Raw genomic sequence first — 15162 nt, forward strand, 5'->3', positions numbered from 1 at the left:
TAACTCTTTAACGCCAGCCCACCACTTCGTTTCCACTAAGCTCACTTCTAGGAATTACCTGTTTTGGTGAACCCAATTAGTGTCTTTTTTGCGTGGACGAGGGTTGCTAGCTAGGATTCGTGGACGGTTCTGTCCAGTGCCCAACAACGACGGTGGTGGCTTCTCCGGTGGTCGTCTTCGTTCTCTCGTGATGCTTGGCTTCAGCAAGACTAGTCAATCTTGTCTATGGTGATTTATTCTCTCTCTGAAGAAACCATGCACCTTGCCGAAGAACAACCTCCAAGCAGCTTTGGACGTCGATCGAACAGAGTCTCGGCTCCTCCACCCGAGCTCGAGCTCTCTGGCTTCTCGGCTAGTTGCAGGCATTGTGTCAGGGCGATGCCTCCATCGCCGACTATCTTGGACGGGCACAAGTCTTGGTGGAGGATTTGGCATTGGTAGGGTGTTCTGTCAGCCTCGACGATCAGAATCTCTATGTGTTCCGAGGGCTGCTACCGGAGTTCTGGCCGTTGGTAGCTACATTGACGATGGGCGATCTAGTTACCCTGACTGAGTTGTCTGATTCTCTTATTGCGTGGGAGTTTATTTGCGCTAATGATGGAGGTGAGCCAATGGTGCGTATTGTCATGGTTGTTCGACGGGGTGGTCAGTCTGGCCAGTCTTCGTCACAACAGCGTGGCTTCGGACGTGGACAATGGCACGCAGCAGGGTCGGGGCCGTGGCATTCGGTCTTGGTCTAATCTTCGTTGTTAAATTTGTAATGGTCAGGGTCATTCGGCTTTGACAAGTTATCGCAAGTATTCTGAGGCTCTGAGTCCGCAAGCACACATGGCTTTCCCCACAGATGATGTTAGCTCTGTTGATTTATATTGATATTTGGGCCCAACGCCTTTGCTTTCTTCTAATGGATTTCGATATTTTGTGTTATTTGTGGATGACTATGCTTGGTTTGTTTCGTTCTATCCTATGCGTGCAAAGTCTGATTTATATTCAATTTTTGACAGTTTTCGTTCTTTAGTTGAGCGTTCTTTTACGTGCAAAATTCTGTCTGCTCAGTCTGATTTAGGGAGAGAGTACAAAAAATTAAACTTTACTATTTCCTCTCTTGGTATTAAACACAGACAATTCTATGCCTAAGGGTTTAATTAGGTTGCAGGATATGACTTTTTTTAGACTTTCAGTCTAGTTGTAAAACCTACTACAATTCCATTGTTGCTTTCTTTGGCTACTTCGAGAGGTTGGACGTAATGCTCGGCAATTGGATATTCGTAATGCATTTTTCAATGGAAACATCTTTGAGAAGTTTTATATGCGCCAACCACCAGGTTGTGATCATGTGTGTTTCTTGTAGTGGCCTTTTTATGGTCTTAAACAGGCTCCTTGTGCCTGGTTTACACAATTACATGATTTTTTTGGTTTCTATAGGCTTTTGTCCTTCAAAGACTAATGTCTCTTTATTTATCTATTCTAATGGTGTTTTTTAGTTATAACTGCTAGTGTATGTAGATGACATCTTGTTGATGGGTCTAATTCTACTCGTGTGTCGATCTGACCTTGTGGCGAAAATGGCAGTTGAGTTCAAAGTGCGAGATATGGGCAATCCTTCTTTTTTCATTGGAATTGAGAGAATTTCGCTCAGTAGTGGTCTACTTCTTTCTCAACAGAGGTATATGAAGGATATTAAAGCATGCTGGAATGGTTGATTGCAAGGCCTTAGCCACACTTGTCTCGTATGCTAATCCTACTCAGTATCGTAGTCTTGCTGGTGCGTTGCAGTATCTCACAGTCACGACCCGTTGGAGCGACGACCGGCTGTTGCGGCTGGGCGGTGTGGCGTTGGCGGTGGCGAGGGCGGAGAGAGGCGGTGGCGATGGGGAGAAGAAGAAATTCTAGGGCGAAGAGAGGCGGAGTGAATGAAATTCGAATTGCAGATTTGTTTTTAATAAATATATAACGTCGGCTAATAACAACTAGCCGACGTTGTATCATATTTATTTCTTTTATTTTTTTTTTATTTTTATGATTTAACGTCGGCTAATAACGTTTAGCCGACGTTATATCTAAATTATTTTTTTTAAATAATAAAAATATACCCTACGACGTCGACTGGACAGATAGCCGACGTCGTAGGGTATTTGTTTCTTTTAATTTTTTTTTTGTTTTTATTTATAACGTTGGCTATTTGTTAATAGCCGATGTTATAAATTTAATAAATAAATAAAAATATTAAAAAATCTTTAACGTCGGCTATGTATATAGCCGACGTTAAAGGCTCGACGTTGTATGTGAATTCTGTAGTAGTGTTTGCAGTTAATAAGCTCTGTCAGCATATGCATGCACCTACCACGTCGCATGGGGGGGGGGGGGGGGGGTTGCTCAAACGAGTTCTTCGTTACGTTAAACGTACATTTCACTATGGTCTTCGGATTAGTAAATCCCAGTTTTTTGATATTCATGCCTTTTCTGATTCAGATTGGGTTGGTGATTCGGGTGACCGAAAATCTACAAGTAGCTTTGCGGTGTTTCTGGGTAATAATTTGGTTTCTTGGACTTGTCGGAAGCAGCATACAGTAGCGCATTCTTCAACAAAGGCTAAGTATAAAGCTTTGGCAGATGTATCTGCGGAACTAACGTGGTTGGTTTCTCTTTTGAAGGAACTGGGTATGTCTCCTTCTCTTCCTAAGTTATGGTGTGATAACTTGTGTGCTACCTATTTGTGTGTTAATCCCGTTTTTCATGCACGAATAAAACACGTAGAATTGACTATCACTTTGTTCGTGACAAAGTGTCTAAGAAAGAGTTCCATGTTAATTTTATATCTACCATAGATCAACTAGTAGATATCTTCACTAAGACACTATATGGTTCACGGTTGACTTTTCTACGAAACAAGTTCAACGTTGTGGCTCATCAACCTTGTGTTTAATGGGGAGTATTAGGATTATATTGTTTGTGTTGTAGTAGGACTCTTCTATTGTAGTCATATTTATATTCTGTATTGTTTCATCAATGCTATTTAGATAATCCAATCCTCATCGTAGTAACTTAATTAGCTAGCTTGTTCCTTATGAGCTTAGCTGTTCTAGTCTCAGCACTCAGCACCATAGGCTCATGGAAAATTAAGAAATTAAATCATACGTCAACTTCTATTCTAATATGATATATTATATACTTATGTGTCTATTCTATTTTATTAATTATAATTAATTTGATCATAACTTAAATAATTAAAACTTGTCTACTTTTAGACTTTTTTTTTTTTTTTTAATTCTTGTGCCATCAAAGATAACGAGTCTGTCTTTTTTGTTGGAGGATTGAGAATATCATTTATTTCTCAAGTGAACTTTAAATAACGACGATACTATGTGTTCATGAACGTAAATTTTGCGTGAAATCGGTACGCACATTTTATAAGATCCTATTCTCATTTGATCTTACCACTATATATAGTGAAAGGTTCTTTCTCAAAAAAAAAAATGTATGGACACATCACACATTCACATTCTTTGTGTTGAGAAATCAAACTTAGAATCTTACTATTAATAAATTTTCAAGTTTACAATAACTATATATAAAATTAACTTCGCTTTTAAAAGTTTTCAATAAATATAAAATTGAACAAGTGTTCTTTTTTAGTATAACCCTCAACCATTAATGAATGTTGATGGACGACTGAGATCATTTCTTATTTTTTACATAAGAACCATGTTTTCATTTGATCTTGATCCTATATAGGAGATAAATAAGAACAAATCTCAGCCTTACATTTTAAAAAAATTGACACATCTGTAAAAATTCAGCGGATCTGATCAGATTTTTTTAAAAAATATGGTGGCATTTTTGTAATTATCATCTACTTCACTAGCAAACTTGAATACTTAAATATGCAAACCTGTTAAATTTTATAAAATCAACGAAAATGCTAAATTTTAAATCTAAACCGTAAATTCAAGACCTTAATTCACTAGTACAGATATGCACATTCGCTACCCTTGTAAAGGGTTATCCGCTACCCTTGTACAAGGGTAGCGGATTTGAGGGACACGGAAAGCCTTGAGTTTTTCGCTACCCTTTCACAAGGGTAGCGGAAAGTTGAAATCTGCTACCCTTCTAAATATAGAAGGGTAGCGAATTTTCTTATTTTATTATTATTTTATTTAAGCATCCGCTGCCCTTTTTACAAAAGAAGGGTAGCAGATTGTTTTTTTTTTTTTTTTTTTTTAAATCATTATTATTTTTTATTTTTAAATGCCCTAATTTTTATAAAAATTCTATTTTCATACACTACATATCAAGATAATACTAATCATCAACACTATTATCAACAAACTATCAAAAACAATATTATCAACAAACTATCAAAAACAATATTATCAACAAACTATCAAAAACAATATTATCAACAAATTATCAAAACACAATATTATCAACACTCAACCAAATACTATCAATACAATACTTTATATCAATGCAATATAACATATAATCTAAAACAAAAGTTACACATACTCTTCCAAAAAATATTTTGCTCATAAGTCTCGAATCTCATCTATTTCTCATTGGTAAGAGTACGAATTTCCTTCAAATACCTACAAAATAATTTAATTAATCAAATTACTAAATAAGTTAATTAATAAAATATAATTTAGCTATTCTATATAAATTTACTTACCTAATGTAATAATTTGTTATTCAAAGTGATGAGCATGCAGCCAAAACTAAAACTTACAGATAATAAATTTGCATATGATGATAGATACTTTATACTTTTAAGTATATATGCATGTATAAAAATAAGGAATGTAGCACATGATCTTTAAATATGATTAGCATGCTACATTCATCACATAGATCATAAATGAATACATAACTAAAGTTTAGCAAAATTGGTGTGTCAATGAGAAAGTTGATCCTTACTGGCCTGATTATGTCTGATTGAGGAAGTTGATCCTTACTGGCCTGCAAATGAGAAACAATGCAATTGTGATAGAATTTAGTGTTGAGTAACAAGGGGAGAAATTAAAGGCACCAAACAAGAAATATAATCTACGTTTTGAATTAAAGATCAGTTGATGAGTGATGGGGAACCAGTTCAATTCATTTGCCACCTTAAATAATTATCGACATTGAAGCAATACCCACTTTGCCTTTTTGCTATAACTATTATAATATCCCAACAAAAAACCACAATGAATTTTGTCTTTATCAACCACAATGCCTTGTGTTCATCAACATGATGCTAACCTCTTTCTATGCCTTCTGCACAATGAAATAAATTTTAAAAAATTACTTAAATATTCAGTGACACACTGAGTCACTAACACATACTGATTTAACCTCAAAACTGTTTTAAAACCCCAACTTTTTTGGCAACCATTAGTTCTACCTTGTAATCCTAGCCGGCAAAGGATCACTACTTAAGGGTGTATATTGGTCCTATCTTGTGATCCTAACCGGTAAAGAATCACAAAAAGATAAGCATTCCTAGATTGTCTATAGCTAATCGTCTCACACTAAAAAGGCCAATAAACCACTCTCATTGGGCATTGGGAGTCGAACTTATAAAGTCAACAACTAGACAAACTTGGCTGAATTACCTAACCTTCATACATTGTATGAGCCATCTGCAAGACTGCAATTGCCAATAGGCAAAGGCTCTATATAACTTCTTAAAGTAATTTATACTATTAACAATAATTTTTACAAAAAAATTACAGTGAAGATTGAAATGCGAACCTGTTCAAGGGTTCTATTCGAAGGTATCAACATCTGTTGTAAGAAGCAAGAATGGAGAATTCTGGGCGCTTGCTTTTCTGCTTCTAAATAAGTAAATACACAACACCACTAAAGCATTTCTCAATGTTTCTTCCTTTGCTGTCATTTTATAAGTAATCAATTTCATCAAGAGTAATAATACGTTAGCCATATAAACACAAATGCTCGTGAGATACCATATTATAATGCAGCTTTGCATGAATAAAATACAGCAGCAAAAACACAGTTCTACCACAGTACCTGCATTTTGAAGCACTTACCTGAATTCCAGCATGACTGCATAAATAAAAATCGAATTCTGTAGGATGGCAAATCTTAGAATCCACCAAAGTACCTGCATTTTGTTGTTATAAAAACATGTCAACAAGATTCCACTTTATAATCTTTCAAATAATTACTAATAAAAAATGTCTACACAATATTTATGCACACATTAGTATATAATATAATCCCAACAAAAATAACAATTAAATTCATATTTTTTTACACATATTAGGATATAACAATTAAAAGCTAACATCTAAGCCAAAGCAACCCCATAAGCTTAATTTCTTCAACCGGTTGTGTTTAATATATGAAGTAATGGTGTAAACTATATGAGAAGACACTCCAGTATCTAACTAATAAACAACAAATATATGAAGAAATTTTTTCATGAAGTTATAGAAACAGATGTATGTGCAAAAAGATTAAGAAAAAAAAGAAGAAGAAGAAGAAGAAGAAGAAGAAGAAGAAGGACCAGTTTAAAAAGAGGATGAAAATAGAGAAGTTAGAATGTGAATTACAGCCTTAAACCCATTGTCATCTGCCATCCTAACCCCAAACTCTGCCAGATTTATAGGTAGATAAAGAACTAAAATTACATATCAATATGCACTATCGCTAACAAGAACACTTAATAAGGCAGAGAATACCTATAATCGAACATCAGGACATTGGAACCCGCTTTTAGCCAAGTAATGCTCCACTAATTCATCAGGAATCTGATCAAATTTGTTAGAGAGAAACAGTAAATTTAGGTGTCCTACATTGATACTTTGTAGACTTTCTAAGTTAATGGGGAAAATCAAGCAAGATATTTTTTTTTTTCTGTACCAATTTGCTCTATAGTCTACAAAACAAGATTATATAAAACAAAATCATATATTTGCAGAAATTGAGAAAAATCTCACTGTGGGAGTATAATCCATCAATGAAGTGAGGAAGTCAGCGATGGCAGTATCATCATCGTGTCTTCCTTCAGGCTATTGTTGACCCTGACTAGTATGGTTCATCTTTCTCACACCAAGATTAAGTTCCACAAGTTCTACAATTATAGGCATGTATATAGAGCATAAAATTAAATAAAATCAAACGTTGAGTATGAATTACTAAGCAACAATATATAATAAAGTAGTGTTTTTGTATTCCAAGTTTTCTATCAGTGCTGCCCAAAACATACTGCTCACCGAAAAAGAAAAAGGCAGTGATCAGCCTATATTACTTTTACCTAACTATATGAGGAATTTCACTTAGAATTGGCAATATCTATGGTAATTACATTCATCGTTCCTTTAGGTCAGCACTCCCACTTACTGTTTTCCAGTTGGGTCCCTCTCTGAAACCAGTATCATTATGAATTACTCCGTTATCACCATTCTCACCATCTACAGAATTGTTTGTGAATCCAGGGCCTGGAGTCTGGGCAGCACCTGTCATGTTATCTTGCTGTATAGGCACCTAATCCTACTTTCTATACCAGTGTTAAAGCAGAAGTCAGAAGACCCTCAACTACTCATCCTACTTTCTATACCAGTGTTAAAGAAGTGATCTGTGGACTAAACCATTATTTAACTAAATTAGAGGTCCGGGTTAATTATTTTCATCCCCCACCCCAATCTCATGCTTATTGTATCTGCAATTAAGGGTTCCTTAAGCAAATAATCGAAAAGCCCAAAAGAAGAATCATCTAGAAAAGAGAAATTACACTTCAATTCCCAGGTTGAAACCTAGTCCGAAACAGCTATCATCTGCTCAAAATGAAAACAGATATCAGCAATCTCTGTCTAAACAGAGCTAATTGTAGTTTATATACTAAAAAACTTATCGTATTAGCAATAGTGGAACCGGCAGCGGCGGCTGAGAACCACAGTGGCGGTGGCGACGTCAGTGGCAGGCGTCGTCGACAGTACGTGGCAGGCGTCGTCGACAGTACTTGGAGGCGTCGTTTTCAGCTGGGTCTAGTCACCGGTAGCTAATGAGAAGAAGAGGGGCGTCATGGGTGGCTGATGAGAGTGGCGCTTGAATCCTTAGCTTGGTGTCGGCAGCGGCGTTTGATCGGGGCTGAGGGAATCGTGGTGAGAGAGGCGGTGTCGACGGCGGAGTTGCGGTCTGTGGTGAGGAGCGACGGCGGAGTTGCGGTCTGTGGTGAGGAGCGACGGCGGAGAGTGTTGGAGAGGTGTGAGAGTGAGATCTGGTTTGTGAAGACCAAAGAGGCGTTGAGTTTTTTTTTTTTTTTGTTTTTTTTTTTCTTTTTAGTTTTTATTTTTTATTTTTTTTTAATTTCCCGATCTAGTTTCCGTTGCCCTTTCTAAAAGAAAGGGTAGCGGAAAGTTTATCCGCTTTCCCTTTTTCTTAAAAGGGTAGCAGTTTCTTATTCATTTATTTACAATTATGCCACCGTCCTATTTTTTTTTAGAATACACTACCTTTGTTTAAAGAAGGGTAGCCTAAAGTCAGATTTCTTTGCTCCATTTTGTACTAGTGTAAATTGTAAAAAGTGAACCACTAAACCAAATAAAATAAAAAAAGTCAATCATAAACTCTAAAATTGAAACCCTAAGTACAATGCACTTTTGCATTTTTGTAAGTGCAATATTTTAATACTAAATATGCAAAATGTTAATAATAAATGTGCACAATGTTAATACTAAATGTGCAAATCTGAAAAAGCCTGAGAATTACAGATTTTAGTGTTCAAGTTTGCATAGTAAAGTTAGTGATAATTACGAAAAGGCCACGGCATTTTTTTTTTTTAAATTTGACTTGATCCGTATGATTTTTCCAATGTAACGTTGAGATTGATTCTTATTTCTCTTCTAAGGACTTGTTCTCATTTAATCCAGTGCCTATATATAATTATATATATAAAAAATCATATGACAACATACCTCCTTAAGAAAATTAAAAACTAATCTTAGCTTTAAATTTGGAAATATGAAAATGATCATATCAAATTTAAAATAATAACTAAATTGTAGTGGCATTTTTGTAATTATTGAAAATTTTACTGTACAATTTTTAATACTACATTTCGCACTACTCATGATTTTCTATAGAGTAAATACCACCTATGGCCCATCGAGTTTGGTGGCATCGCCATCAATGGTCCCTAACTTCCGTAATTACCATCCGTCATCCTCCGAGTTGTGAAAAGTTACCTTCTAGCGTCCTTCCGTTACTTCCTCCCATCTTAGCCGTCAAAATGGAGGGTAATATTGTCATTTGACTTATACGAAAAAAGTTAATACCAGCCAAGGTCCCTCGAGTTTTGTGGTTTGGCCATCTTTAGTCCCAAACTTTGCCAAACAATACTAAAGAAAGTTGGTGGTTTCTCAACTTCCAACTCGAACTCCCTCTTCTCCTATACAATATTAAAGAAAATTTACAAATGTATAGTATTCTCCTCTTCAATTTCTCTCAACGCCATTGCCTACATATTAGCAGAATTCATATATATTCACACAAAAAAAATTTATGATATGATAATGAGAGAAGAAAAAAATTTATGATATGATAATGAGAGAAGAAATTTAAACCTGGGAATAGTGGTATTGAGCAGCCAGATACTCTCTAATATACATCCTGTGGAAATCCGTGGGAGGAAGAAGCAGAAAATGCTTCTCCCCAGTGATCACGGCGTATAGATTTTCATAATGATCTTTATGGAATGATGTCTCTGACAAATCATTCCCAATCCAGAGGTTCACGACATCAGGAAGGCATCCCAGTGCCTCAGATGCCCAGGAAAAATGGGGCTCACAGTCCGAACCGAGAGCCTCATACTCCGAACGGAAGCAATCATTCTGTTGCTGCAGGTAAGCGATGGTGGAACTGTTGTCGGATTGGAGAACCATTGACAGAGCGTTAGGGAAAGAGAGCTGCTCGATATGTGCTAAGGCGAAGCAGAGGGAAGAAGGGGAGGTAGGAAGGGAGGTAGCGGAGTCAGCTCGGACGATTGGGGTAAGGTGGAGGGAAACGGTGGAGGAGGAGAGGGCGTCTAGGAGGTACTTGGTAGAGTGCCAGAGAGTGGTGGCCGGCTAGTGGTTGATGGCGGAGGAGATGAGGCATGGCTTGTTGGGGGAAACGTAGTCGCGGAGGAAATGACGAGGCGTAGGTGGACAGAGGATGCGGTCGATTTGAGAGGTCGTGCCGAAACTCGAGGGACCTTGGTTTGACAACAGAATCTTGCTAAGATATCCAATTCCATCTTTGAGCACCCAAACTTGGGATTAAAGATGGCCAAACCACCAAACTCGAGTGACCTTGGCTGGTATTAACTCTTTTCGTATAAGTCAAATGACAATATTACCCTACATTTTGACGGCTGAGACGGGAGGAAGTAACGGAAGGACGCTATAAGGTAACTTTTCACAACTCGGAGGATGACGGATGGTAATTACGGAAGTTAGGGACCATTGATGGCGATGCCACCAAACTCGAGGAACCATAAGTGGTATTTACTCTGATTTTTTCTATAAATGCACATTATGTTGTTAAAAAATGAACTTTATAGTATTAAAAAATTGCACTTTAAAAATTGCACTGCTCTTAGTGTTTGGATTTTAGAGTTTATGATTTGTTTTTTTTTTTTTTTTTTTTTAATTTTAGAACCTCACTTTTAACTCTTAGGTTTAGTATTTGTTGGTCCCAAAAGAGGTAAGGTGAAAGTCTAGAGGGGGGGGGGGGGGGGGGGGGGGGGGGCGAATAGACTTTCAAACTTTTTCGCACAGCACAACAATTGCTAAGCCAGAGATAAACCAAAACTCTTAACGAGATTGTTAGAGTATGGTGCACAGTGGAATTAAATAAAGATAAAGTGTGTGTGAGATTGTGTGAGCAGTATATATCGTGTAGAGCAATAAAGTAAAGAGCATTAAATAAAGAAAGCAGTAAAGAACACAAGACAATTATAGTGGTTCGCGAGGTGGTGTAATCCTCCTACTCCACTTGCTCTTATCTCCAAGAGCAATTCACTATATCTACCACTTCTTGGTTCCAAGATACAATGAATTTCAGTGATCTAGTGCTTTGATCACAAAGCCCGCACTAATCACGCCCAGTGACACCACACTACTGCTTCGGGTTTCACGTCGCTGCGCTACTATCCCAGGATTTCACGACTCCGTGTTACTTTCCCTCCGTCTTCCACACTCCGGTAGAAACGTATCCCGTGATCTAGTGCTTTGATCACAAAGCCCGCACAAATCACGCCCAGTGCCTCCGACACTGCTGCTTCGGATCTCACAGCTCCGTGTGACAATCCAGGATTTCACAGCTTCGTGCTACTTTCCTCCCTTTTCTTGTTTTGCTCCAAAACAAGTGTTGTCTGGCTTCTAACTCCGAGACTCTGTAGTTGATCTTCAATGATGCGTAGGTCTCTTTGATGAAGATTAAAACACTCTGGAATGACTTCTCTTGAACGATCTGAGTGTTTTCTCTCTTTGAGTATATCAAGTAAAACACTTGATTTTTATGCTCTGTTTTGCTCTGTTTAAAAACTCTCAGAATATTTTCTTTGAAGCTCTCTGAGTTCTTTTTCTTTTCTCACTTCTCACTTGAAGATTTTTGGTATGCTCTGTACCAAATGAGATTTTTGCTATATGCTCTTTTAGCTCTTTGTTCGTATGTTCCCCTGATCTTCAAGTCTTCATATCTTCATCCTTTTATAGCTGGTAATGAGAATCTGTCCATTAGAAAGAGAAGATCTCATTTTTGAAATCTTGTATCTTTTTGTCAGAGATCTTATCTTATCTTCGGCAAAGTGTCAGAAGAGATAAGGTAGCCGTTGTTAGAGCTTCAACTCCATGTAAATGAGCTCCCAAACTTCATATGATATTCATCTGGTTTTACGTTGAGAGGGAATATCTGGGTCTCTGTTTTGGTGTAGAATGGCTTCTCTGATCAGCTCTGAAGTGGTCCTTGTATGTTTGGGATTTAAAAAATATTCTTCTATTTAATCCCATACTAGTTAGACTAGTATTTTTCCTTGTGAGAAATTCTTCACTGTAAGTTTTTCTTCATCTTCTTCATTCTCACGTCTGGGTGTTCTGATGTTTCAAACTGGCTTTGAACTTCCTCCCAATTTGAATTTCTCCTTTGTAATTGACACCCAATTTCAATTGACTTGTAATTGGCACCAAATTTGAATTTCTCCATTGTAATTGGCTCCCAATTTGAATTTATCCTTTGTAATTGACACCCAATTTCAATTGACGACCCAATTTGAATTTCTCCATTGTAATTGGCTTTCTCCATTGTAATTGGCTCCCAATTTGAATTTCTCCTTTGTAATTAACACCCAATTTCAATTGACTTGTAATTGGCACCCAATTTGAATTTCTCCATTGTAATTGGCTCCCAATTGACTTTGACTTGCAATTGGCTCCCAAACTTCTCCTGGTGCTTCAATTACTTCCAATTCTTGACTTCGAAATTGGCCTTCCAATTCTTGACTTCGAAATTGGCTCCCAAACTTCTCCTGGTATTGAATTTCATCTCAATTCAATTGCTCCTCAATGTCTTCTTTTAATTGGTCCCCATTTTGAAATTGCATCCCATACTACAATCTCAATTGGCTCATCCCATACTACAATCTCAATTGGCTCCCAATTTGAATTGATTCCATGTGAGTCTTCTTTTAATTGGTCTCCATTTTGAAATTGCATCCCATACTACAATCTCAATTGGCTCCCAATTTGAATTGGTCTCCATTTTGAAATTGCATCCCATAATCTCAATTGGCTCCCAATTTGAATTGGTCTCCATTTTGAAATTGCATCCCATACTACAATCTCAATTGGCTCCCAATTTGAATTGAATGGCTCCCAATTTGAATTGATTCCATGTGAAACTTGCTCCCAATTTCAATTTCTTTGAAACTTGCTCCCAATTTCAATTTCTCTGAAACTAGCTCCCATTTCCAATTTCTATGAAATCGGCTCCCAAGTGCAATTGCTTCTCAATTGCCACCCAAGTGAAATTGCTTCCCAATTTCCACTTGTAATTGGTGCTCAACTTCATCAGATTTAATTAGATTTGGTTTCTCAAATTTTACCTTGTAAAATTATTGATGGTGAGTTTTGAACTTGAGCCATTTCGCATAACATATCAAGCATCTTCCACTTCATCTTATTGGGTATATCTCCAATCATATTTGATGTACTCCTTTCTTTTCGTAGATGCTTGATCTCCAAGTCAAATTCATGCAATCTTCCAATCTTAATTTTCTTAAACGAAAATTCTTCTGGGATATTTCTTTGAGTAGTAGCGACGTGATTTCATATCATCCATCTTCTTCTTCTATTTGTCATTTTCTCCAGACAAATTCTTGATTTTAGGCTTTATATCTTCTTCTTCTATTTTCATGCATCTTCCTCTGTTTTTCTCTTTTGCAACTTAAATAATTTCCCGATCATGGTCCAAGACTCTACTAGACCTATGAAATAAAATTGGGGGATCTACAAATACATATTTGGCATATCAAAACCATTACACTTTATTCCTAACAATTTCCCCCCTTTTGATAATGCCAAAACCTATACTCAGTCATTGGCTTAAAGTCTTTGAAAAATAATCATTTTGCTCAATTTTATTTAACAAAGCCAAGATGAGTTTAACAAATGGTTTTCTAGACACAATCAAAAGAAAACTTGTGAATTAATTTTTAGACAAGCTCCTAATTGCATCTTTAATTATTCTTATTTTTGATCATCATTTTTTTTTTTAAATTTTTATGTGCGTTTTGACATTCCTTGTCTTTTTAATTCACGAAAGATCTAATTACAAAAGACAAATAAAATTCTAAACTCAAAATAGACCATGGGAAGTTATTATTGAGATATTTCGAATATTTAGAGAAAAACGCAACAGAGGTTCGAAAATAGCGAAAACATCAGTTTAAGAGATTTTTCAGATTACCTTCTGGGTTTCTTCTCACCAAAGTCTTTCTTCAAAATTTACTTGACATGTTCTCTGAGCTTGAAGAAATCATCTTTGAACATCGCATTCTGAAATCTCTTTGTAACTTGCTCGGCCATGTAATATCCAAAAGCTTCTTTGATATTGTTGCCCGGAATAACTCCAGCTTCCCACCATAAGACACATTCTTCGAAGCTTCTTTCTTCTCCAAGATTCATGCCCATATTTCCAGTGAAATCTCTTAGTTCATACCACATCTTGGTTCTTTTCCGTTTGCCTTCTTCTTCTTTATTCTTGTCCGAGATCCATTGGGCTTGATCGGCTGCAGGAAATTTTTTGATCATTCTTGGTAGATTTTCCTTAGTCCATATTGTTGTCTGAGTGGCGGTACCTTTAGAGCATTCAAACCAGACACGAGTTTCAACAACTTTCGATGTACTCGTACCAAGACTAGGATTCGCGAACTGAGCAAAACCAATCTGAGATGGTCCTTGTGAGGATTGTCCGCGGCTTCGGCCTCTACCTTGAGTCGATATTACTGGCTGTTGTTGGCTTCCAAGAATAAATTCTTGTTGTTGCAAAGCCAAGTGACTGAGAATTTCTTCACCCCATTTGGCGTTATCAACCAAAAGTGCAAGGGTCTTACAATCTCGGTCTTGATTTGCTTTCACAGTTTCAACACTGTTGTGTGTTTCAATGGAAACAGCTTGAACATTTTCCAGCTTGTTTGTTGCAACTGTGAGCTCAACTTCAAGTTTGTTGATTCGGCTTTCTTGATCTTGAATCGCCTTGACTTGTCGCAAGTGACGTTCGTTGTGAATCTTTTCAGCTGCTTCACCTTCCTTCTTCATGAGTTGAATCACTTCAAGTAAGCCTTTTGTCAATTCTCCTTTCAAGATCCTTTCTGCTTTGTCAATCTGAGTCTTCAAAATATTTTGATGCTCCATTAATTCCTTCAGATTGATTCGTGTATCCGTGTGTTGTTGATCCATCTTTTGATTTTGTTCAATCAACTTTTCTCCAATGGTTTGACAAACAACATCACCGGATTCGGCAACTTTGGCAAATAAGGATGTAAAAATGCCATCTTTTTGATCACTTGTCTGTATAAAATTTTGAGGACATCCGAATGGACTCCTTCTTTGTTAGTGATATTATTATTTATGTTATTATTTGTTATTTGGTTTGACTAGTCTTTACATTAGATTA

The 15162-nt window shown here is 36.8% G+C and overlaps 1 long non-coding RNA gene and 1 pseudogene across 4 annotated transcripts; both read right to left on the reverse strand.

Moving 5' to 3' along the window:
• Positions 1-4442: 4442 nt before the first annotated feature.
• LOC109148549 lies at positions 4443-8209 on the reverse strand. Of its 4 annotated transcripts, none has more exons than XR_002048828.1 (7): positions 7742-8209; positions 6948-7081; positions 6690-6758; positions 6036-6109; positions 5737-5874; positions 4918-4959; positions 4443-4589 (listed from the first exon to the last, which is right to left on the reverse strand). It is a non-coding gene; the product is annotated as an uncharacterized LOC109148549 (long non-coding RNA). The 4 variants fall into 4 exon arrangements; XR_002048830.1 differs by adding an exon at positions 5245-5259 and having other exon boundaries at positions 5737-6109; XR_002048827.1 differs by having other exon boundaries at positions 5737-6109.
• A 474-nt stretch (positions 8210-8683) lies between these two features.
• LOC109148689 lies at positions 8684-14210 on the reverse strand (annotated as a pseudogene).
• Positions 14211-15162: the final 952 nt, after the last annotated feature.

This window comes from Ipomoea nil, unplaced genomic scaffold, assembly GCF_001879475.1.
Source record: "Ipomoea nil cultivar Tokyo-kokei standard unplaced genomic scaffold, Asagao_1.1 scaffold2144, whole genome shotgun sequence".
Lineage (NCBI taxonomy): Eukaryota > Viridiplantae > Streptophyta > Magnoliopsida > Solanales > Convolvulaceae > Ipomoea > Ipomoea nil.